General features: G+C 44.6%; 2 protein-coding genes across 5 annotated transcripts in view; one reads left to right on the top strand and one right to left on the bottom strand.

Annotated features, from left to right (window-relative positions):
• The window catches only part of NOS1AP (nitric oxide synthase 1 adaptor protein), a 1,516,567-nt gene that overhangs the window by 1,436,497 nt on the left and 54,865 nt on the right, over positions 1-25,205 (top strand). The window lies entirely within an intron of this gene.
• Positions 1-25,205, bottom strand: part of LOC138537868 (spermatogenesis-associated protein 46-like) — an 88,805-nt gene that overhangs the window by 54,595 nt on the left and 9,005 nt on the right. The window lies entirely within an intron of this gene.

Raw genomic sequence — 25,205 nt, 5'->3', positions numbered from 1 at the left:
ACTGCTTCACAGTCCTGCAACTGTGGGCGAGCGCAGATCACCCGCTCTAGGCAGACATGTTCTCCACTTCCGTGTTTGCCCGTCAAATGCAGGTGCAGAAACTATTGATCAATTTGGCCCAATGTCTCTTTGTTCCTTCCTACTTGCAGCAGAGTAAATGTTAGCTGTAAAATGTGTAGAGAGTCTCCTTGCGTCTCTTGTTCCTTCCTTAACTCTTTCCACTTGTGCATTAGTGTCACTATGCCACTAGGTTTCTTGCTAGAGGCTTTGCTGAGCTCATCCAGGGCCCCGATCACCAGCATTTCCTCAGGGTCTGAGTGCTTGGGTCATCCATGTGAGCACTGACCTTGAGGCCGGTAGACCTCAGGGTCTGGGCACTCATATGATCCGTACGAGTGCTCGCACTGAGGCAGGTAGACCTCAGGATTTCAGTCCTTGGATCATCCATGTGAGCACTCTCCTTGAGGCCGGTAGACCTCAGGGTCTGAGCACTCGGGTGATTCGTATGAGTGCTCGCATTGAGGCCAGTAGACCTCAGGATTTCAGTCCTTGGATCATCCATGTGAGCAGTCACCTTGAGGCCGGTAGTACTCGGATGACCCGTACGAGTGCTCACATTGAGGCCGTTAGACCTCAGGATTTCCTTGGATGATCCATGTGATTACTCGCCTTGAGGCTGGTAGACCTCAGGGTCTGAGCACTAGGTCAGTGCACAAGTACACAGAAAGAATAACTTCACACAAATGAATTATGAAAAGTAAGGAAAATAATTACTGAAAATAAACTCAAAATAAAAGAAAGCCAAAAATAGCCTGGAATCTATTTAATATAAGAAAAATATCAAAACAAAAAGGGAAATCGCATCTGAGATAGCACTCTGGTTTGTTCTGCCTTGGATGGTTGGGGTGGTTAGTGGCCAGGCTTGGTAACCACGTCGGCCCATCGAGGGGTAGGAAAAGCCAATGCCCTGCAACTGAACCAAGGGAAAGCTGAGAGCACCTTCTCTGGCAGTGCCGGCCAATTAGAGTGGCCCATGAGGCACCTGCAGTCACCAGCCTCCACCACCCCCCCAAAAGACCAACGTCACATCCAAAGGCATGTGGTCCAAAACACCATTCTCGAGCGTGCCTAGAGAATCTAGTGACCGCTCTGGCACAAGGAATGTTTTAATCACCGTCTGAAGATAGTCGTATCTTCTATTTTCTAAATCTCTGCCTAGTGCTTGTTGGTACCCTGCCCATCTCCAGGCCTCTCTGCTGGGCTTTACTTCCCGATCCCTGCTTCCCCACCTGGGTGTCAACTTCACTAATGTATTGGTGGGGTCCAGGCAGTGTCATGAAATCGCCAAATTGTAAGCAAGTGCCTTGAGATGTCATGTGTCATACGTACCCGAGAACCCGTACCAGCCATTCAGCTCGTTTTGTTACGTTCATATTGTTTTCTATAGCGTTCGGGACCCGGAAGTGTTCGAGTCCTGGAGGGGGAGCAGATGAAGAAGATAGACCATCCTGGGTTGCTGTCTGCCAAATATCAGAGTCGTCAGGTGCTTCCTCGAGCCAGTCGATCGTGATTAGACCGAAAAGTCTGAGTATGAGATTTCCAAAGCCAGAGCCCTAAACTCTGCACAGGAATGGCCTCCAGAAACTGGCAGGCTGAAGCCTGGGCGGGGTGGGGGTGCGGGGCGGTAGGGAGGGGGGGCGTTATAGGAGTGATATATAAGTGGACGACAATTGGGGATCTGAGGTGGCGTTTAGCTGGCAACTAAGGATTAAAGAACTTAAATACAGAGAAATGGAACCACAAGCACGTCTGTGATTCAGGCTGAAACTGAAAGCCACGGAAGTTCAACAGGGGAGAAGTACGGAAAAAAGGGGGGCGCTCTATAGACCATACCTGCAGCTTGGTTTTGTAACATGAAGTGTATGAAGGAGCTTTTTTTGCATATCCAAAGAGTAGCGCGTTACAGTGGTCGATAGAACATCCTAAAAGACGAGCAACAAGACTTAGATCAACTGGTGCGAGAAAGGAGCTCATTTTCCGGAATTAGACGCAGATGATCTGTCATGGAGCCAACAACCGTGTCAACGTGAACTGTCCATAAGAGGATCAGAGAACCCCTTAAGATGTCCTTTCATCTAAGGTAAGCCATATTGGAGGTTCCCAGTTCCATTAATTTGAATGTGGCCGAAATAACAGCCTGTTCTGTTTTTGTTGTATTAAAGCGCAGCCACTTTTGGTTCATCCAATGTTTGATCATTGACATTACACAATTAAGCTTAGCTTTATTTTCAAAAGTATCCTGAAATCATTTAAAGAACAGCTGAATGTCATTAGCGTAAGTAACACTTAAAAGCTGCGTCAACCGTAAGAGATCGTGAAGGGATTTGACATAAATAGTAAACAACAATGGAGCTGAAAAGGAACCACCAAAATGGACACCAATGATGACATCAAATTGAAACCAAGAGGACACCAAAATGGTTGGGAGTCTCAAATCTGATTTAGGGAGACATACGTAGCCGTGTTAACAAAGAAATGATGATAAGCAACTAAGAGCTGCGTTCGACACCGTAGCCACAGACGTACTAAGATGGTCTAAAATTATTTGGTGTCCCATAGTATCTGGCGCACACGATAGATTAAGAATAAGTAACAAAGCATCGAGATGAACATCCTTATTCTCCAGGAGGGCTTCCCGCTCCTCCAGGAGCACTGTCGCAGTGGCGCGTCCAGGTGAAAATCTAGAATCATGATATCCTAAAAGATTAAACAATCTTGAATTTGCTTGGTGGCTGAATTCTACAAAATGCCTGCCTCAAATGCACGCAGGCTTTATACACCGATGCAAGTCCATTTTTGAATCTGCTGGGGTACCTCGTACCCCATTGCCTCATTTGTGGGCCTGACCCTGGTCCCTGTCACTCCTCCTCCCCTACCCCCCCATCACCTCTTTCCCTACTCCCAATGCTGTACTCTGCAGGCCATATCACCAATGTAGAGACTCCTGCCTCTCACTGCCAACTGACACCCTTGTGATTGAAATGGAAGAGGGGCTCCGCTTGTGGCCTCAGCTTCCATGTGGATGGCAGTCAGGTTGCTTTTTTTTCACATTCAGAATCTGAGGTTCGCGAGCTTCCTCATCCGGTTACCTCCACTTTAGAACCACGGTTGTTTACCCCAGGCTGCGAATAGCCACAATGACCTGTTCTTTTGGCCACAACAGGTGGTAAAGGCCTGCCACAAATGCCATTGTCAAACTGTGGGCAATTTACACCCAGTAAGACCCTCAGAACACAGCATTTTTGCTTAATAGAGTCTTTTTCCTCCTTCCTAGCGGTGTACACCCTCTTTTCAGGGCAGCTTTCTTTACAATGGAGCACTGTAAAGAACTCCTGGTGGAAACAGTAAAGACACACAAGTGATCACAGTTCAAGGGTTTACTAGTCTTTCCATTAAAGTTTTTCCATCGAAGGTTCGTTCCATCGAATCCTTTTTATTGAAAGATGTGTCATCGAATTGCCATACATAAAGTGCAAAGTGTTTATGCATTGAAACCCTTTTATCAAATAGGGTTTGTTCTATAAATATTTTTATTTTTTGCATGGAAAGTCGATGAAACCTAACGGTATAACATTACAGGGAGCGTATTTCAGTCTTGGACAGCTCTCTCTAACTTGTGTAGTGTGCACTTTTATTTTTTTATTGGGGGGCTCCTGCCCCCAAACCCCAATAATATAAAATAAAGGTCCTAGAAAATAAAATGAAAGTGCACACTATACAAGTCAGAGGGAGCTGTCCAGTGTTGAAATCTATAATGTATTTCAGCACTGGACAGCTCCCTCCAACTTGTGGTGTTAACCCCCCAAACCCCTACAAACCCCCATTTTCAAAATGGGACCCTTTCCTCGACCCATTGAATTTCCAACCCAAACATCCATACATCTATTTTAAAGGTATGTTTGAGTTGGAAATTAAATGAAAAAAAATCTAATAATATGCTTTTCAATGGAAAAGCATTTCAATGAATGAACTTCGATGGATAATGATTTGATGGAAATTATTTCGATGGAACGATTGCATACCAGTTCAAGGATGTTTATTTAAACTGTATGCAGTTTGGAAAAACACCTAATATAAACCTAAATCTAAGAAGGGAGCAAGCGTCGACCATCAAATGAAAATAAGGCAGTCCTAGTGGTGCTGTGTCAGATAAAAAGGTCCTATACTAAGAAACCTATTGCCAAACCTTACAACTAATACAAAAAGGGTGTGGGATGGTTTTCAAGAAACGAAAGAGGTGTTCACAAATAATATGTCAGGATGCGGTAGCTTGGATCTCCTGTCCCCTCGTTTTGAGCATGGGGAAAAGTGGAATCTTGGAGCACAGGACACTCTCGAGCTTTCCCCAGCACGAGACGACAGTTCCACTTGCAGCTATCTGGGCCGTCGAAGGACAAGTCTTGTTTCACTTGTAAGTCTCTTGTCTTCGAGGATGTGATGTTTTCAATAACAAAATAAAATGTTCCTTCAACAAAATGAGTTTGTTTCCTGGTTTTACTTAGGGTGAGGATTCTTCATCCCTCTGATCCCCCTCTTGCGGGCGCTCACCCTCTTTACTTTCAGCCCCCCTCCTCCGGGTTCACTATGGCTTGTCCTTTATTCACCAATCTTAATCTCTTTTTAAACAGTTCTAGTGGACATCCCTCGGTTGGGTTCACCTTTGTCAACACACTGTTTCTTGGAACTTTCGCCTTTGCCCCCTTCTCGTTAGCATCCCTCTTCCGGGTTCACCCTTGCCAACTTCACATTTACATTTGCTTTCAATGTTAGCAGCATATACGTCCCTTGCTTTCATTATAGTTCTTAAGTCAAAGGATTTCAACTCTACAGGGATTTTGCATATCCTCCTGTATGACCACTTTGACCTATCTTGGCGGCTTGCCTATGGCCTTCTGGTATCTGTAGTTTTACTCAGATGGGGATCGACCAGAGTTTCTCAGAGCAGCAGACTCGTGGTGCCCGTCCCTTTCTGCCGCTGGTCTACCCTTTACAATCTTACAGTTCTTTGAGCTTCTTTCGTTCTGCCACTTTGAAACTTTCATTCATCACAGCCCGGTTCCTATCGGTTCTCCCCTCGACTCACCGGCTGTGAGGAACCGCTTGTCTTTTCTTGTAGCCGGAGTCAAGACCAGTACCACAGCATCAGGAGTCTCCTTTGCTGCGGCTTATCAATGTCGATACGCTGCAGGTACAGTTGACATCTGCTGCAACACACTTGGGCTATTGTCCTCGGTCTTACGATTCCTTCTGCTGAGGTTTTGCAGGGTCTAGTCGAAAAGGGCAACATCAAATCTCTCCTCAGCCTCTCGATATTCACCGTCTTTCTCCTCCTTTTGAACTGCTGGGTCTCGAAAGCTGTCTCGTCGCGCGGTCTACCTTGCTCGTACTGTGCTCTCTTGCTCCACCTTTTATCCCTGTGGGGAAGGTTAAGGGTTGTCAGGTGTATGTGATTCTGATCAATTGCCTGACTTTGCCTGACCCTTATATTGGGACATGTCAAGTAAACAGCTCTGCTATTAGTCTGTTCTCTTGTGTGTTGTACAAAAATGTTCGTGCAAAAAGTGGGGGGGGGGGGCAGTTGTTTTGATTGTCCTGCGTGGTAGGATGGGGAAAAAGAGTTGAAAGAAGGGGGATACTGCATCTCACCCATCAGTGTCCCACTCCCCGAGGAACCCCATCCAGGTGACCCTCCCTCAATGGTCCACCCCCAGGAACTGGATCCAAATCGATGGCCGTATCCTGGCCACCTGGATGACAGATCCCCGCCCCGGGGACTAGCTAGGGAGACACCTTCAGGTTTCTCCCAGCACCAATGGCAAGACATTAGAAAGCACCCCATACCCCAAAGCTTACGCGGCACCACACCACAAAATTATAACATTGTCGCAATATAATATAAACAAAAGCTTTCTTTATTAACTAGTAATTGTAGTATTCAAAAATAATCTGTAGACACTGAAATGTCAACAATAATGCAAAGGGTATTCACTTATCTCATGTATAATTCATCAAAATTGCCCTCTCTGAGATTCTGCAACTGCATAATCGTTTATTGCTGCTACATTATCGATTTTGTTTCGAACATTTTGCTCTCAATTGAGAGTATTAGTAGAGCGAATAGCCCTCGGTTTTAATTCATTAGTACTCTTCTCAACTATAAGCAACTGTAACCAAGATCCTGAGGATGATCCATGAGTTTGGAAACAACCAATATTTCTTTGTATTAGGAATATGTTCCAACAAAGAAAACATTTTCACAGTCCTCATTTTCCTACTTTACCAATTCTACACCAGTCTAGCATACAATGAGTGGTTTATTTTTTTAGAATATACTGTGAACTGAATCACTTCTCGGGAATCCCAATGTTGTTAGCTAAGGCGCAGTGACTGCCCATATTCACACACTTTGGTTAAGTGGTGACTCTGGGATTTGATCCCACTGTGCAGATTAAGCACTTGACCACATATTTTACCAACTTGAGTTGGTATTGATATGTGTTAATGATTGGTTTCCTGGGGATAAAAGAATACTTTGCTTTTTAGAGATAACTTTGAAAGTACGCTAATCACATAATCACCCAACCTGAAAACAAATAAGCCATTACACAAATATGTTAAGCAAAAGGAGTATGAGCAGAGCTTGATGTTCTCCATATGTAAATGAAAGGCAACAGGCACGCCAGGCATCTGCTCATGGAGGCCTGGTTAAGTGTGGGCTTGGGCTGGAGTAGGTAGGTAGGTAGCTACCAAACTGCTGAGATTTTCCCCTCACATTTTCGGTGTCCAAAATGGGGGGAGCATCACTCCAGCAATGGGGGTGGGAGAATCCTGATGATGTGAGGTGCTGGCCCAGTGGCCCCCATGTGGTGCAGCCAATGAGCTAGAGGGTGCCTGTGCCCAACACTACGTCACCAGAAGAGGAAAGCCTTTACCGGATGGAGAAGAGATTGCTTATGTGCTTTCAAGCCAGTGGAGAGACCCACGTGGTACCCATGTCTGTCATCGTTTTTTAAAAACACCCCTTTTGATTTTTTCTGACATAGATATTGCTCCTCCCGGTACCCTAATATACAGAACCATCTAGTCTGTAAAGTCCATGGCACCCACCCCACCATATGCTTGAAGATGTGGACCTACGAGTCCTTCGCCAAGATTCCTCCTCCTTTCTTATGAATAGTTTGGTATCAGGAATAGAGATCAATGTTCACTTTCTAGGATGTCCTTTCATTTGAAGCTGATCTTTGTGTAGGGCCTCCCTGTCCTGCTCACTCGCCATCCCTGCACCACAAGCTCTGGGCAAGAGCTATTCCAGGAAAATGGAAACTGCGCCATTCCCATCAGCCTTTATTGTCTAGTAATGCAGACACGTCACTGCACACTTTCCTCAGCTAACACTTATTTCTGTCACATTCTTGTTTCCCTAAAGTATCCATAAACAGAGCTCTTCAGTCTTACACTTGAGGTCATACCTCCTCTAGTGCATGCAATACCTCCACTAGTGCATGCCATACCTCCTCTAGAGCATGCCATACCTCCACCAGTGCATGCATACCTCCTCTAGTGCATGCCATGCCTCCTCTAGTGCATGCCATATCTCCACTAGTGCATGCCATATCTCCACTAGTGCATGTCATACCTCCTCTAGTGCATGTCATACCTCGTCTAGTGCATGCCATCAGTGGTCGAAGTGTACGAAAATAAGTAGTGGAACTATGTTGCCGAATTGCCTGCTCCCGCTCCCCACAAACCCTATCACCACGACCACTCGCATGCACAATACAAACCCCCAAACACATACACCTACTCTTTAAGGGAACATGTAGTGCAGTGCACTGAAAGTGCAAGTTTCAACTTCTTCCTACACTTTTATTTTAGTACAAAACCATTCCGGAATGGTTTCTTTTTAAAATAAAAGTATAGGAACAGTAAAACCTAATTTAAATAAGTAGAGGAGCACCGCTCCCAAACTCTCCCGCCCACTTCGACCACTGCATGTCATACCTCCTCTAGTGCATGCCATACCTCCTCCAGTGCATGCCATACCTCCTCCAGTGCATGCCATACCTCCTCTAGTCTAGTGCATGCCATACCTCCTTTAGTGCATGCCATACCCCCTTAGAGCATGCCATACCTCCTCCAGTGCATGCCATACCTCCTGCAGTACATTCCATACGGTATCAGGTAATATAATCGCAGCAACAATGTCACAGTAAAAAATATTGCAGCAAAAATGCTGCCGTTTGACCCGGTAAAAGTGTGCCCCATTATACCATTTAAGGGAAGCGGGGGTTGCGAGGGTGTCCCCTGCTCCCCTTAAATGGTATAATGGGTCCGGGGGTGGAGGGGGTGTCCCCCGCATGTTTTACATGGACTGCGGCGCAAAAACGGCAGCATTTTTTCCGCAATACTTTGTTACCACAGCAATTTTTGCCGCGATTATATCACATGGTACATGCCATACCTCCCTTAGTGCATGCCATACATCCCTTAGGGCATGTCATACCTTCTGTATTGCATGCCATCCCTTTTTAGTGCATGCCATTTCGCATTCCTTTATATGTGCAGTTTTCAAAACTTTAAAGTCATGCTTATAAAATACCAGAATGCATTCTATTATGCGAGCCTGAAACTCAGGGCTGGCTGATTATTTCAAACCTCTGTGGTAAATCAGAGGGTGCCTCACCGCCTAGTCCCTGGGGATTTCTTGCCCAGGTGGCCAGGGCACAGCCATCGTCTTTGGCACCAGTCCCTGGGGGTGGACCAGTGCGGGAGGATCACTTGGGTGAGGGGTCCTTGGGAGAGGGAGTGGAACACCCAATGGTGAGACGCAGTATCCCCCCCCTTTTCAACACCTCTACCCCATTCTATTCTTTTGTATACACCAACCTCCCAACACCCCCCACCCCCCACCTTTTTTTACACACACACTGAGACAAGGAAGAGAGGGACCGAGAGGATGAAGATACTGAGAAACCACACATTAAGACACAGAGGACAGACTCCCATTTTGACAACAGGCTGTCTTGTTAACGAGGACAGGAAAGGTCCGGCAGGCCCACCCCTAACCACACACCTGCAGCACATTAACCTCTCACAGGTGTTTAAAAGGAGCCTGCGGGGGAGGAGAAGGCAGTTGCTCTTGGGAAGAGGGGAGGGAGGCTGCAGGGCTGAGTCTGGCAGAGGATCCCTACCCAAATCCCAAGCACTTAAGGGGCAAGGCTTGACACGAGAAGGAAAAGCTCATCAGGGGCTGACATGGACAAGGCAGCGAAGCACGGAAAGCCGAGGGGCTGTTCAGCTGCCAACACAAGCAAAAGAAAGCCAGGCGGGAGAACCGTGCTTACGAGAGGCTAGAAGGGTTCGTCACATGGAGCCAAAGAGCTGTAGAAAGCATCCCTTCTTTATGTCAGGAAATGGGCCATTCTCCTCTTGGGTAAACAAGAGTGTTGGAGAGGAGCAGAGAGGCTGATGCTGAAGGCCTTTCCCGCAAACCAGCTGGAAGACGAGGAAAACCTGAACGCTACCGGTGAGTGAATGAAACAAGAGTCCGGTTGGTGAAAGGCACCAAAAGTAAGAGGCAAGAGCAAGGCCTTGTGAGACTTGTAGTACAGTTAGGAAAGGAGAGAGATAGAGTAGCGGAGTTGTCCGGCAGAGAGAGATTGCCCAGTCGAAAGTCTCTACGAGGTGTCTTGATCTCATAAATTCGGCAAAGTTCGTGAAAGAAAGGTGAGATGTGTGAAATGAACTTTGGAATGCTAAATTGAACAGTGATCCCTACGATGGGAAACCAAAAGAGTACAAGATTGAATGGAACTTTTATGCTCAAAACTACAGGTACCAAGAGGCATTGGAAGAGGAGCTAAAAGTAAAAAAGGAACGAAAGTCGAAGTGGTCCTGCAGAGGTATTTGACAAAGCTTTGCACATTTGAAAGTATTTGTCAGGAAACAAAGTGTAAAGAAGATTTTGTTCATTAATAAAAGCTTGGGGAAGGGAGTATTGTGGTTGAGAGGTCTGAGCCCGACGGAGGGAGACCTACCAAGAATTGGAATGTGAACCTGAATATTGAGAACTTTGTTGAACTGTGAAACCAGAAGAAACCAAGTCGTGTTTGAACTGTAGAACAAGGAACATTAATTTGGAAGGCTAAGTAAGCCTTGATCCACATTGAGAACTGTATCCTTGCAACCAGAGCCAAGGCGTGTCGCCCAGCAACAGTGTGCCACCTTACCCTGTGCTACCTAAACGTGGGGAAGCGAAGTAGCTCAGCTATTTTTTAACACTATTTTTAAAGCATATCCCTTTTCACAGTTATTCTGTAAGTGTAAGGGCAGGCATTTGTTTTATTTAAGTATAGGCCATCTTTATTTTGACTAAAAGACTGCCTAGCACTGTGTTTTCTTTATTCTGATGGTAGAGACTACTCCCATCTTAGTATTAGGGCAAGTTAGGAGTTTTCCAACCCCACAAATATTAAATAAAGGTTTTGAAAACGTATTTCTTTTGTGTCAGTCTCTGCTTGTTGAGACCATGCCTCCCCTACACCTCCCATGAGACAATCCCAGAGGTCTTCATCATCTTTTCACACTGGCATATATCTTGTTATTCGAGGCATGAATAAAATGGGGGAACCCCGCAGAAATGTTAACACATTGTTTTCAAACCAACCAAGCAGACGCAGCACGGACTGCTCTGCAGTGTTGGGTATAAAGCAGGTGGATGTCATTTCACGAAGGTATTCTCAGATTGGGAAGCTTTGAAATGCTAATGGACCCTTCCCAGTTAGCTGTGACTTGACAGGGAGCCCAGAACCAAGGGCCGATAGAGGGGCTACCCCTCTGCTGCCAGTCAAAACCGTCACTGGCCCCCAGAGAGTACTTCCAGCCATTTCCTCTTGGCCACCCATGCAGATTTTTGTGCTGAAAACTTTTATATACCTGTATACACCCCATACATTTTGAAGAGTGACACCGGTTTTGAAAGCACTGTAGACCTCACCCCTGGGCCATATTAGGAGATGTGGATCAGTTTACCTCAATAAACGCCTTTGCTGTGCGCAGGCCTTTAACCTGGTTTTCAGGGCCCATAACTCCCAGTAAGGCCCTAGGTCTATAAAATCTAATTGTTGAGTACTGCACTCAGCGGAAGCAGACTTGAGAAGAGGGAAACTTTTAGGCTTTAAGGCCCAGTGGCCAGTTCTCTGGAACGCCTCACCGCTTAGTCTGAGAGCACAAAACCACCACATGGCTCCTATGAAAAAGCTCCCATTTGCCTAAACCTCTTGGTTTTGCTGGAGCGTCTTTGCCCCTGCAGACCGGTGCTTCGAGACAGACTTGGCAGTAACGGGGCTCTCAAAAACACCTTGGCTCACTCACAACAAAACCATCTTCACATTCCTGTGAGGAACGATACAAACACTTTTTGATCATTGTTTTATGATAAATTGAACTGCTCATCTGAAATTAACTTGCCCAACTTGTTTCCTGGAAATGGACTTGTCCAAGTCCATGCAAGATAGCGTTCTCTGTGGTCTCCGCTGGTTCTCTGGTTGCCAGAGTGGAATTCGTGCTGAAATCTTTTATATACCTGTATACACCCCATACATTTTGAAGAGTGACACCGGTTTTGAAAGCACTGTAGACCTCACCCCTGGGCCATATTAGGAGATGTGGATCAGTTTACCTCAACAAACGTTGGTATTTAGTGTGTAGAGGGCACTGCACAGGTTGGCCATGCTGCAGGACGTCATTTGAGAGCGCTGCCGCAAGGGTCTGCGAGCTGCGGCTCTCCAAATGTTCTGTACTATGACTCCCATAATCCCTCGCCATTGACTATGCTGGCTAGGATCGATGGGAGTTGTAGTCAGAAACATCTAGAGAGTCAACGTGTGCAGTCCCCTTGCTCTAATGATTTGTGGACTAAGAAATTATTCAAGAGCAGGGGCGACATTCACCGCACAATCATGGAGGCCTTAAATAGCTGCCTGGGTCCTATTCACACCGCTGGGATCTATGAAACCTAAATCGCTCGTAAATCATGCCTTTTGTATGAAGCGTTTCTTCTGCTTAGTCCCAGTGCTGCTCATTGGGCCGGATTTTCCTGTATCTGGGGTCTGGCAAAAAATGTCTCCCCAGTTCTATTTGGCCCTTTCATGAAAATGATCTGCCCTCGTTGCCGAATCCAGGACTAGACCTCAGGTCGTCAGAACCCACAATTAGTCCACTGAAAAGGAAATGTTTATGATACGTGGGTCGCTGGTAGGATGTCACAACTAATAATTTCCATTTCCAGCACTGCTTTGCCCCCGGTGTCATTAAGTTGCATGCGTTATTAAGGCGCCTGCCAGTTCATGACAGGGAATGATTATCCCACTGGAGCAATCTTCATTGCAATATGGGCACACGTTAAAGTCTCGTTCATAAAAAGTCACCAAAGATAAAAAATTATCCGAGTTAATCAGTAAACCGCATAATACAGGTGTCTTATCCTGTGCTGACATCGCGTGGTGAAATATGCATACTGCATTACATTTGTTTAAAAAAATGAATGCATAGGAAAAGAATGAGAGTAACAAAACGGATAGATATAGCTTTGTATTTTGTAACAAAGGATTCTGAGAGATGACGTGTGACGAGGAGGGTTGTATGTATGATTTGTTAATGGTTGTGCCAAAAGACTTTTAACGACTACAATGGTGTTTAATGGGAGTCGCAGCAACATAGAGTAAGAGCATAGAGCTAGAGACTAGGTAGAGTACAGTGTTGTAGTAGGCAGGAAAATGATGGACTACCTTTGTAGGACAGGCCTTATCTGCTTTCCATGCCGGATTAACTATTTATTACCAAATATGCAACAATTTTATGTACACTTTGGGCCTAATTCAAAGAAGCGTTTTATTATTGCAAAACCCCATTGGAAAACACTCTGTGAATAAAGGCCTTTGTGGCATGTTTGATGTATCTGCAATTTAGGCATTTCCCCTCTATCCAGGAATCTTGAATCTAGATGTTTTGCATTTGCTGTTGTGTCTGCAATTTAGGTGTTTCCCTCTGTCCAGGAATCCTCGCATATAGATGTTTTGCATTTGCTGTTGTGTCTGCAATTTAGGCATTTCCCCTCTATCCAGGAATCTTGAATCTAGATGTTTTGCATTTGCTGTTGTGTCTGCAATTTAGGTGTTTCCCTCTGTCCAGGAATCCTCGCATATAGATGTTTTGCATTTGCTGTTGTGTCTGCAATTTAGGCATTTCCCCTCTATCCAGGAATCTCGAATCTAGATGTTTTGCATTTGCTGTTGTGTCTGCAATTTAGGTGTTTCCCTCTGTCCAGGAATCTTGAATCTAGATATTTTGCATTTGCTGTTGTGTCTGCAATTTAGGTGTTTCCCTCTGTCCAGGAATCTTGAATCTAGATGTTTTGCATTTGCTGTTGTGTCTGCAATTTAGGTGTTTCCCTCTGTCCAGGAATCCTCGCATATAGATGTTTTGCATTTGCTGTTGTGTCTGCAATTTAGGCGTTTCCCTCTGCACAGGAATCCTCGCATATAGATGTTTGCATTTGTGTTGTGTCTGCAATTTAGGCGTTTTTTCCCCTCTATCCTGAAATGTCAAATCTGGGTGTTTAGCAATTTAGGTGTTCTTCCCTCTGTCCAGTTGTTTCAGACCTAGGTGTTTTTTCTTTTACCTACTGCTGTTTCTCAAATGTAGGCGTTTCACCCCCCTCAAGCACTGTCTGCAAATACTGGGTGTGTCCTTACTGCTCCTGGGTTCCAACCTGAGGTGTTCCTCCCCTGGCTGCTTTTTTCGATTTCTGAGCATCCATCCCAATCGCTGTCTCACAAATTCTGGGCTCCTGCCCTGCAGCACTGTGTTCCAGCTCTGGGTGCTGCACTGCCACTGCTCGGTTCAGCTCCAGCCTCTCTCTAGCATTACAGCTGTTTATCGAGTCAAACGGCTCCAGAGTTAGGTCTCTGTAAGGTAAGGGGCCCTGATTTTAGGTGCTCCACCACCTGTACTGTGCTCCGAATCTAGGGGTTGCTAGGGGTAGCTAGCAGAAAGTAGAAAGGTAGCCGCAAACTGCCAGCAGTCTAATAAACCAAGGAGTGTTGACTTCACATAGCCCAAAGGGTAAAGCCACCTAAGGCGTGCACTAACCAACCACCCCCAGCTCCGCCCCTTTTGGACCTCCCCCTCAAACCTACCTGCTAGCTATCAGACCCAAATACCCCTCTCGACCATGCCCCACCCCGACAATAACGCCAGACCACTAAAACCACAAAGAAACCTGGAAAACCTAATTAAAAAAAAGACAACATGCCCAACAAAACTCAGAAAAGTGTTGTAGGTGGGTGGGCTCCTGAGACCCAAACACAACAACACAAACTCCATAAACTAGAATATTTAAGGGACCAGAATATGCCATGCCACAGAACAGGACGATGTGAGAGAAAACTTTGAGAAAGAATAAACAAAATGGAGCCACACCATGCCACCACACCAACAAAAAATTGACTTAAAAACCCTTTGCCTTACCTACAAAGCCCTTAACCACTTAACCCCCCCTTATCTTACCAACAATCTCACTCTGAAAGCATGCACAAGAATCACTAGATCCTCCAAGACCCTCTGCCTCACTGTGCCCAGATTCACCTCTAAAAGAGCTGGTGGCTCGAGCTTCACTGTCCTTGCCCCTCAACTCTGGAACACCCTGCCACTGAACATCAAATCGACCAATTCCTTCCATCTGTTTAGGAAATTAGTCATTAGCTGGCTTTTGAAGAAACCAACCCTAAGATATCCTAAGCACACTACAAACTGTATATACTGTACATATCTTAGAAATCTTTAACCGTGCAACCTAACTACCCTACCTGTATATATTGTATATTGCATATTACCTCTACAATTGTATTACTGCATAATCTATGTATATTGTACCTATGTAACCTGTCCTTTAAGCGCCCATTTACCCCAGGGTCTGGAGCGCTATATAAAACAAATAAACAAACAAAACAAACAAAACTGACATGGCAACAGAACACACACCCATAAGCGTGCCAGAAAATAGAACAAACTCTAAAACAAGACAAAAAACATTATACCTAACACCATACCTCGTGACGGAGCACCCACCAGATCAACATATGCCCACCAACAATGCTAGACACTCCAGCAAAATACCAGGTCCGCACAGAAAAAGAGCAGAAACATCCAGAAGAAGGAGAGAAAAGGACACCCTCAGTCCATAGATCATCAAAACTCAAGGGGACCTACACCAAGGCAACGAGATACAGAAGAGAAAACCACAAGAAGTCATGAACCCGATACAAAACCTAGCCTATCTATTCAATGATGAAACAGACCCTACCGAACACACCCCACATCCTGAGAGTAATGAGGAAACTCGCCAAGAAGACCACTCTACGACGAAAGCAAGACCAAAACAAGGCATTAAAAAAAAAAATACACTGCAATCTAATCAACGCAAGATCAATGTCACATCACGCTACAGAGATCTACAATCACTATACGACAGAGATCTACGATCTACTATACGAGAGTGGAATCGACATCCAATTTGTCACAGAAACCTGGTTAGATGAGACCTACAAAGTCGCACTCGCACTACACAGCTGTCTACCTGACAACTTGAAAAGCACACAGGTAAACAGAAAAAGAAGAAGAGGAGGACTTCTTGCAGTAGCCTACAAAGAACACCTGAAAATAAAAACAGCTGACCCACTGAGCATCAGAAACTATGAATCCCTCGCCCTTCACCTAACAGCGGACCCAAAAACAAACCTTGCATTCACACTCCTCTATAGACCATCGACCTATGACACTACCTTCGTAGACACCTTCAGAGAAGTGTCACGAACCTGGCCATCAAATATGATCATCTGATAATCCCCAGGACTTCTACATATAGGTTGAAGAAGAGAACACAAACTCACAAAAATCACGAATTAAGCGGCTTGAGACAATGAAACAACACCTGATGGTGAAAGGAGCGACACACACACACACAGCAGAACACACCCTTTACGCAATCTTTGCCAACACAAAATTATCTCAACTGTGCCACCAATACAAATACTATGGAGCGAACACATCATTATACCGTTCATGATCCAACTACCATCTAAAGCACTCAAACAGCCCCAAAAGTCCCCCCGATCTGGAAGAGAAACTGGAATACCATCAAATGCATTAACTTAGAGGAACAACTGGAATCCTCGAAACCATTGAGCGCAACCCTGGACGGAACTGACCCAGACAAAAAAGCAGACCTAATCCAGAAATGGATCGCTGGAACATTGGAGAGCATCTCCCCGGAAAAACCCTTCAGCCCATCCTTAAATAAAGCCGTGGCAAGATGGTTTACGCCTCACCTCAATCCAAAAACAAAACAAATGGGAAACTTGAACTAGAATGGAGGTAAAACTTTGACCAAGCCAAAAGAATAATTTATCAAAAATAAATCTCAGCGTACAAAAAGGAAACTCTCAAATCGAAAGAGAAATACTACAATGACTGAATCACAAAAGCCACCAACACCCAGAAAGATGTATTCAACATCGTAAATGAAAATAGAAATACCCCTTGATGGAATAACACACCAGTACCTTCACAAAAACTATGCCATGATCACGCAGATAACTTTAAAATTATAATCACTGACATACACCGGCTCATACAAAGTAGACCAATCAACCAGACCGTGCACCATCTCCTACCCACTCATGGACCACACAACAAGCTGTATAGCTGCACCCAAATGCCAAGAGAGAAATTCCTCAAGCTGGTAAAACAAAGCAACAAAGCAGGCTCCCCAAAGATCCCCTGCCCACCGGACATCTATAAATAAATCCTTACACAGGGCACACCATCGGAATGCTACATAAACCTGTTCAACCTATCACTCTCAACGGGGAAAGTACATCGAGCATTCAAATACGCGTACATCAAACCAATCCTCAGGGATACAACGGGCAATGTTGAAGACCTCTCTAACTACAGACCGATCTCAAACATTCCCTATCCGGCAAAACTATTAGAGACCTAGGTCTATGAACAAACACTGGAACACTTAGAAAATCACCAACTATTGGACCAGGCACAAGTCAGCTTCAAACCCATGAGAGGGACAGAGATGGCCATTATCTCTATTTGGTGCGACCTAAAGACCAACACGGATTCGCTCACAAACTCTGCACTGATAGTACTCGAACTCTCTGCAGTGTTCGACACAGCAGCCAAAACATCCAAGAGACTGGAAGAAATAGGTATCACTGACATGGTGCTGTTCTGGATTAAATCTTTCTTGTCATAAAGAACAGAAACAGTATGGATAAAAACATTCAAATCCACACTGCGGGACACCACCCATGGTGTACCACAAGGATCCTCCCTATTCCCACTCCTCTTCAACATCTTCATGACACCACTAATCAACCTCCTCAAAAGACACGGCTTCACTTGCTACAACTACGCAAATAACACCCAAATCATCTACCAAATCGATGATGTACAAGAGTAGAACACAACGCTAATAGACTGTCTCGGAGACCTCTACGAAGGGAGGCACACTAACAGCCGAAAAGTCAACCCGAGCAAGGTGGAAATCATGATTATATCCAAAAACCAAGGAAGCAGCCAGTACATCCCATGCCCCACAGAACTGGGAAGAGCACCCAGACCATTTAAAATTGTCAAAAACCTCAGAATCCTAATGGACAAGGAGCGAACCATAGAACCGCAAGTAAACGCGATAATCAAGAAATCCTTCTTCCACCTACACAAAATCTAAAAGATTCTACTATTCCTCTCCTTCACGCACAAAACACTTGCCATCATCTCCCTCATCATGGCCAGGATAGTCTACGCCAACAGCCTATACCTCTAATGCCAGATTATTTACTGAAGAAACTGCAACGTATACAGAACACAGCTGCCAAACTTCTCAAACTCTCACAAAGGGACCACATCACTCCAGTGCTACAGATGCTACATTGGCTGCCAGTCAAAAAAACGAATTACCTTCAAAACAATGTGCATAACACACAAAGCAATCCACTGCCTAGGAGCGGAATTCATATAAAGGAAAATCACCATTTCCCAGCCAACCAGAACAGTCAGATCCAGTGATAACATCCGCCTAGAACCTAAACCGTTCACAAGGAAAAAAACTTGGTGGATCAACTTTCTGTTGACTAGCCGTTAAACTTTGGAACTCCCTCCCCAGAGAAATACAAACCATGAAGGACCATCTAAAATTCAGAAATCTTGTAACAACCTGGCTCTTCAACTCAGAATGGTACGAAAATGAATGAGCAACACCCACGCCCCATGGAATGAACACACAACTGAAAACACGGGGGACTAGGACAGACCACAGCAAAGTGCAGGGAAGTAGAGAGTCATCTAAATGGGTGGGAGACCCAGGTGTACCCGTTCCCAAACAGGGTCCTACATGAAACAAAGGAGAGAGATGGGACTGACCTAATTGAACCACAGATAGAGGGCATTAGAATTAAAGGGGAGGCAGAGGTGGACCACGGGTCACAGGGAGCTCAAGGGCACAGGGAATAGGTGCCCCCACCCGTGGGGGGGCCTGTGGGAGCGATGGTTGCTGCACACCGGAATGTGCCAGGGGGTAAAGTGTTGGGAACATCCATTAATCTGAACGCTGGGGTGGAGAGGGTAACACCACGAAATAGCCCCGGTAATGACCCACACCTCTGCACAGAAAAGGATGGAAATTGTAGCGCACCACAGTATACCACATGGGAAAGGATATGTGCCGCAGGCAGCCAAAACCAACCCCAATAGAAAACTCATGCTTCTGCATACACCTCTCAAACTCTGAAATAAACACAACCATATCTCTACAGCACAACAACCCGCACACACTTCAATACCCAGCAACAATGAAACAAACCACACATAGCCTAGCACAACAGCACATGACGGCTACTGACCGAAAATTCACACCTACGCTCAGCGAACGGTGTAAACCGAACTGGAGCTGCCAATAGCACATCACGGCTCTCTTGCTCTTTTCTCTGGCTCAATCCTACTAACTTACCCCCTCGCCCCACATTACCCTCTTGCTTTACAGATCCACCAGAGCACCAAGGGACCATGCAGGTAGTGATAGTGCTCGGTATAACAACCGTTGACATAACACGTGTGCTCCACATAGGAGCCCTAGGGTCGCCAAATGTTTCACTAGTTAAAGTAGCGATGCTGAGGTATGTTGCCAAGTCTTATGCTTTATACGCTGTGATAATTGCTGTTCTAAATGAGGGAAGCTTGCACTGCTCTTGCATGCATATGCTATATGTTCTGTTGCATTATGCATCTTCAGTGAGTGGTATAGGGACACTTGTAGTGCTACTGCACTTTTGAGCTTGGCCAATTTCTCATTCAAGCATACAGATATACAACCTTTACTGTACGTGCGCTGTGGTTTGTGTGAGGTGCGTGGATGCCCGGAGTGGCACCGGGGGGAGAATTTAATTTGTGTCATATTTTATTAATAACTTTTCACATAAGAAACAACCAATAAAATCACAATTCACCAGTAATAAACAATGAAACAATGAAAAAAATGAGCACGGTTAATATACAATTAAAATAGAGAAAATGGAAAAAAGAAAATAACATATATAAATCCAAAACTCCAAAAATATCTGCCCAAAATCACACATTTGGTGTTAGCATCGTCAACTTTCAGAACATGTTGAATTTTTTATTCTCCCAAAAGTTCATGCATATTTCTAATGGTTCTGTATGATTTTGTCGAGTTTATTTTGCCGAAGTAGATTTCATCGAATGTTTCTTTCTTAGTGGGAGATTTTGCTGACAATATATGCGGGGGGACCCACTGCAACCCCATTATCCTGATCAAAGAAATTATCAGGGATGTTTGAATCCCTCAAGAAGGCGCTGCCATAACAAACTAGAGTTATGTTTGAAAGTCTTGCCTAGAACGTGCCTAGTTTGCTGCCTCTATGGTTCTACTTGTCTAGTATCTTGCCTCTATGGTTCTACTTGTCTAGTATCTTGCCGAACCTGCCTCTATGGTTATACTTGTCTAGTATCTTGCCTATCCTGCATCTATGGTTACATGTTATGGCACATTCCAGAACTAGATGTTTAAGAGTTGTATTAACTCTCTTGTGTAGGCGGCAACCCCTCTCTTCTTTGGCAAGGCGCTAACATAGACCCAATGTTTCCAACGTACAAAGAATGTTGAAACAGAAACGCATGAATAATGCTCTATAACTTTTTTTCGTGAAAAGCAAATAGGTATTGGGGTTAATATCTCATAATGTCTCCCTATGGTCACATACTTTATACAATTAATTTGCTCGTCGAGTGGTGTTGGAAGCACCAATCATACTGTCGCAGTTTTTCTGTTACCTAGTCCGGATGGCTTAACGGCATATCACAATTAGATCCTATTTCATCAAAAATGTCAACACATCCTGATTTAAGATGCCCCAAAACTATTGATGAGCCTTTTACTGCTAATTCGTAAAGATCGTCATATAGTGAGATTTTAGTGGGGCTGAGTATTTAATGGCAGATCAACAATTTCTTATAAGGTACAATAGAATATATAGACTGTAAGCCCGTTATAGTCTTGTATATAGGTAAAGATGAGGACAGATTTAGAATGTTTTTTCCAAAGTCTTCCTTCATTAACATCCAGCTCTTTCTGTTTGAAAGTATACAATCTTTCCAGTCCATAAATTAAAGAGTATTATCTTGGTGTTATAGAATTTGATTACAGTCAAGATGTATACGTTACTGTATTTGGTTTGAATTGTGTTCAGCTGTGCTATTAGCAGAACAAGCTTTGTTTTTAATTATGCTGATAGGGGACGGCAAGGACACCACAGCGTTCATCACTCCGATCGGGATGTACCGTTACCGTAGGATGCCATTTGGTCTTCCAAAGGTTTTTGGCACATTTGTTGAAGGGGCTTCTGGGAGCTGTGGTTTATCCAGATGATGCATTGGTGTATGAAAAGGACATTGTTGCCCATGCATACATTCAAATAAATATTTTAAAGTAGGGAAGTAAGAAATCGTGCAAGTAGCAGTTTCAAAGGGTGGTAGATATTTTGTGGCCTGACAAAGGATCAGATTTGAAGTACTTTTTGGGGATGATTGACTATTACTCTAAGTGGCCTGAAGAGAGGTTGGTGAACAACACAAGTACCCAGGAGATGGTGAAGTTTGTAGATCAGGTACTTAGGAAAGAAGGCTATCCAGAGCTTGTGATAATGGTGTTCAACTGTTGAAGCAGTATGTAAGGGAAGCAGATTCTCTGCAAATGATCATCCTGAAACAAAGAGGTTAGTAGAGAGATTCAACCGTGTATTGGTTGAAACATTTGAACAGGCTCTGAGGAATGGTTGTAGCAAAGGCAGTACAGGAAGTAAAGGAAAGATTATGGAGTATTAGGATGTCTCCCAACAAATTAACGGGAGTATCGCCATTTCAGCTCATTAGAGCTAAGGAACCGAACAGAACCTCAGACCAGCTTGGTGGAGCAAGTGGACAGGAGGAGGTGAGGTTGAACATGTGGATGTTAGAAGACGAATTGTGAGCGGCTAGAGCGCTCGTGTATGGGAGGTTTAGGTGTAGAAGAATAAATGAGATTAGACCAGGAGAATGGGTAAGCATAAAGAGAGGGCGGTTAGTGCTTAATGCTTAAGGATGCTTCAAGTTCTCCGATCCAAGTGACCAAAGTGTTCACCAGAGCCATAAGAGTTGAGGATGGGTCCATTTGGAATTTAAATAGATTGGTTAGATTGAAATGCATGGAGCCTAGACAGGAGTGATTCCCTGAGGAAAGAATGCGGAAAAAAGGAAAACATTCAGCGTGGCCTAGTGTTTGGGAGTATTATGTCATGAAGAGTGATTGAGCAACAATCAGACATAATCAGTTCATTAATAAGCCATAGTGGGCTAAGTGTGTGAAATGGGGCCAAGTCCACCAAAGATTAATAATCGGGCCAAAATGTCTCCCACAGGAACAAAGATGTAAGAAACAGTTTATTGGCGCTAACGCCAAACAGCAACAGGTTCTTCCATCCAACTGACACGACCCTCTCTAGGGGAACCTGAACCCCCATTCACATTCCGAAATCAGAACCTGTATGTGTCTCCACACTGACCAGGCTGGGAGCTGCATGGTGCTGATCGCAGCAAGTAGTAATAGTTCTAGGCGTGAATAACGAATGGGGTTAGACGGTACAGCACAGAGCATTAGAGGTAAAGTGGAGTGTGTCCCGACAGGAAAGAAATACAGTTTAACAGTGGGTTGAGTCACTGTAAATGTCTCAAAAGGACTGCGTATGCTGTGTTTGTCATTTACACATTATGTAGTGTCTTAATGCTAACTCTCTATCAGGTAAGAGCTAAAACACACTCCGCTAAAACTTGGCACTTGTGTACATTTTCACATTTATTATTTGCAACTAAATATATACAAATATGTACAAAAAAGATTAAAGCATTTTTCACGAAAGGCCTGAATCAAGAGTCAGGAGGTTAGAAAAGAGGAGATAATGAATTCAAGACAGTATGAACTAGCATTCAAAGAAAATGTTAGAACAAAAAAAGATTTTTACAAACATATAGTCATCACTTCTAATTTAGCAGGACATTTTGACCATAACCTTGTCTATAAACAACATAAGACATATTGGATCTGTGAAGCTCTACACAACGCACAAAGACAGACTGTGCTATCGGCTACAATTAGTGCAATCTGGAGCTGATGCGTCATTCCAAGAATATTGTGTATGTGAAAAAAGTCTCAACTTCGGTTAGGTCAATTCAGGTTCTACGTATGGCGCTGGTGTTAATCCAAGTCAGCGGCCACCACTTTCGTGTCTAAATCAGGATGCAAGGGTCTTTACGTTTCGGCGGTGAAGGGTGCCGGCCGCCTAATCTTAGGACCAAAGTAGTAAGTTATAGCGAGCTGACCCTCTGAGGAAAGAATGTAGAAAAAGGAAAACATTCAGCGGGGCCTAGTGTTTGGGGGGATTAGGTCATGAAGAGTGATTGAGCAACAATCCGACATAATCAGTTCATTAAAAAGCCATAGTGGGCTAAGTGTGTGAAATGGGGCCAAGTCCACCAAATATTAAAATCGTGCCTATGTGTAAGGCACTTACATACTAGGCATGCAATGTAGGTGCGCATGCATGTACATTTTAAAACAGGCAGGGAGTAAGAGAGTGCCTAATGTGACAGTAAGCCAACTGGTGTTGTAGGTGCCAGAACTAAGGCATAAGCACTGGCAGCCTTATATCTCAAAAATAAGGGAGGGCCTAATTCCCTAGGATTTGTCACCTACGAGCATGCCGGGGCAATAGCAGATGGTACAGTTTTATGGAAGTGCATGCAGCCATTTTTAATGGGATTTAATATATCAGGTTATTAAGGTGTTTCAAATTTACTTTTCTTAATCATATGTAATCTGTAATATTATTGTTGTACCTGTTTTTAATGTTTTTGTTTTTCTTTGTTTTGTTTGATAACAAAATTGTCAGGTTGCAGTGCTGCTTCCTTTGCTAATCAGGGTGTGCTTGAGCTCTGTTGCAGGAAAGTTTGTTTGTGGCCTATTGTACACAATGATGGTAATATTACAGCCTGGAAAACAAACAGAAAGAGAAAAGGGACTGATGAAGATATCGATGGTGGGGAAGTTGGGTCTCTAAGTACTGGAGCCTATTTGTCTTGGGCTGACGAGGCGTGGCCAGGATTGTCTCACAAGTCAGGGCTGAAGCTAATGTTGTTGGGTCTACTGCAGTGACATTAACATCTGTAAATGGCCACGCAGTGCTGCTGAGTGGGCATGTACAGATTCTGGTTGAGCCTTGCTCGCTCATGCCCTACCCTGTCCTGTCTACGCCTCTGGCAGGCAGCAGAAAATAGAATACAATATGTGTGCTCAGATGGATAATACAACGAAGGGCCTCATCACACCAAGTGTTAAGGCCATTACCATAGCATTCAGGAACTTGAATGGTCTGCATCATTGAGTCATGCCGACCCTTCGTTTATTCTCATTCTGGAGTCCCACAGGACTCCATGGGAATCGGTGATGAAACATCCGGTATTCCGAAACATTGGTTGTTTTACTAGTACCACCAAATTTATAATCAGGACCGAAGTCTCCTACATTGCTTGAAACTACCACATGGGGCATGCTTGTGGTCGTGGCATTTGTGCAGAAATTGAAATTTGTCACCAAGGTTTTGCCCTGTTGCCACTGGTTTAGCCCTTCCCTTGTGTCTCCACATGGGGCATGCTTGCGGTCGTGGCAATTGTGCAGAAATTGAAATTTGTCACCAGGGTTTTGCCCTGTTGCCACTGGTTTAGCCTTTCCCTTGTATTAGGGTGCCAGATGTCCCGGTTTAATTGTAATTTTTTTTCACAACACTTTCAGAATTTTAAAGTTGGAGGATTGGCTCGAACCCCACAACCTTTCAGGTACAAGTCACAACACTTACTGACTGTGCCACAGCGACTGGCTTGGAAATCAGTGTACAGCAAGCCATGTTATATCAATTAAAGCAAACACCTGTTTTGAATTAACATGCCAAGATTCACAGACAAAACTGCACAAATGAGATCACATACAGTTTATAGAAAGGAGAAGTGCTGGAAATATAATTGGGCGGTGGTTGTGGGGGCGTGTTGGGGGAGGGGCGGTAATTGGTGGGCTGGGATGGGGTAGTTCCTCTTTTATGTTGTTGCCGTCCTGGTTTTTCGTTTTGGAAATCTGGTCACCCTACCTTGTGTCCACACAGGAAACATGACAACTGAGCCGGTTCTATTGGAATCGCGAGACACATGGGAGTTCAGTACTTCTCGCGGGAAGGTCCCACAGGACGAGAGTTCAGTGCTTCTCGCGGGCTGGTCCTTGTGTCGTTTGCCTGAATGCCCCCGGACACGTGCGGAATGCCTATCTGCAGAGTCTAGCTAACAGCTGACAGGTGCACACCCACCAGATCATGGCGGGCCTATCGGATGCCGAGCATCCCAGGGTCTTTCTAACGTTTGCTAGCAAGAGATGTGGCGTCGCAGCCAGGTCGGCTCATCAAGCCAAACTTAACAAG

The sequence above is a fragment of the Ambystoma mexicanum genome, chromosome 1q (genome assembly GCF_040938575.1).
Source record: "Ambystoma mexicanum isolate Mex_15411 chromosome 1q, UKY_AmexF1_1, whole genome shotgun sequence".
NCBI classification, from domain to species: domain Eukaryota; kingdom Metazoa; phylum Chordata; class Amphibia; order Caudata; family Ambystomatidae; genus Ambystoma; species Ambystoma mexicanum.
The sequence above is the reverse complement of the archived record's forward strand: the minus strand, read 5'-3'. Positions and strand labels throughout refer to the sequence as shown.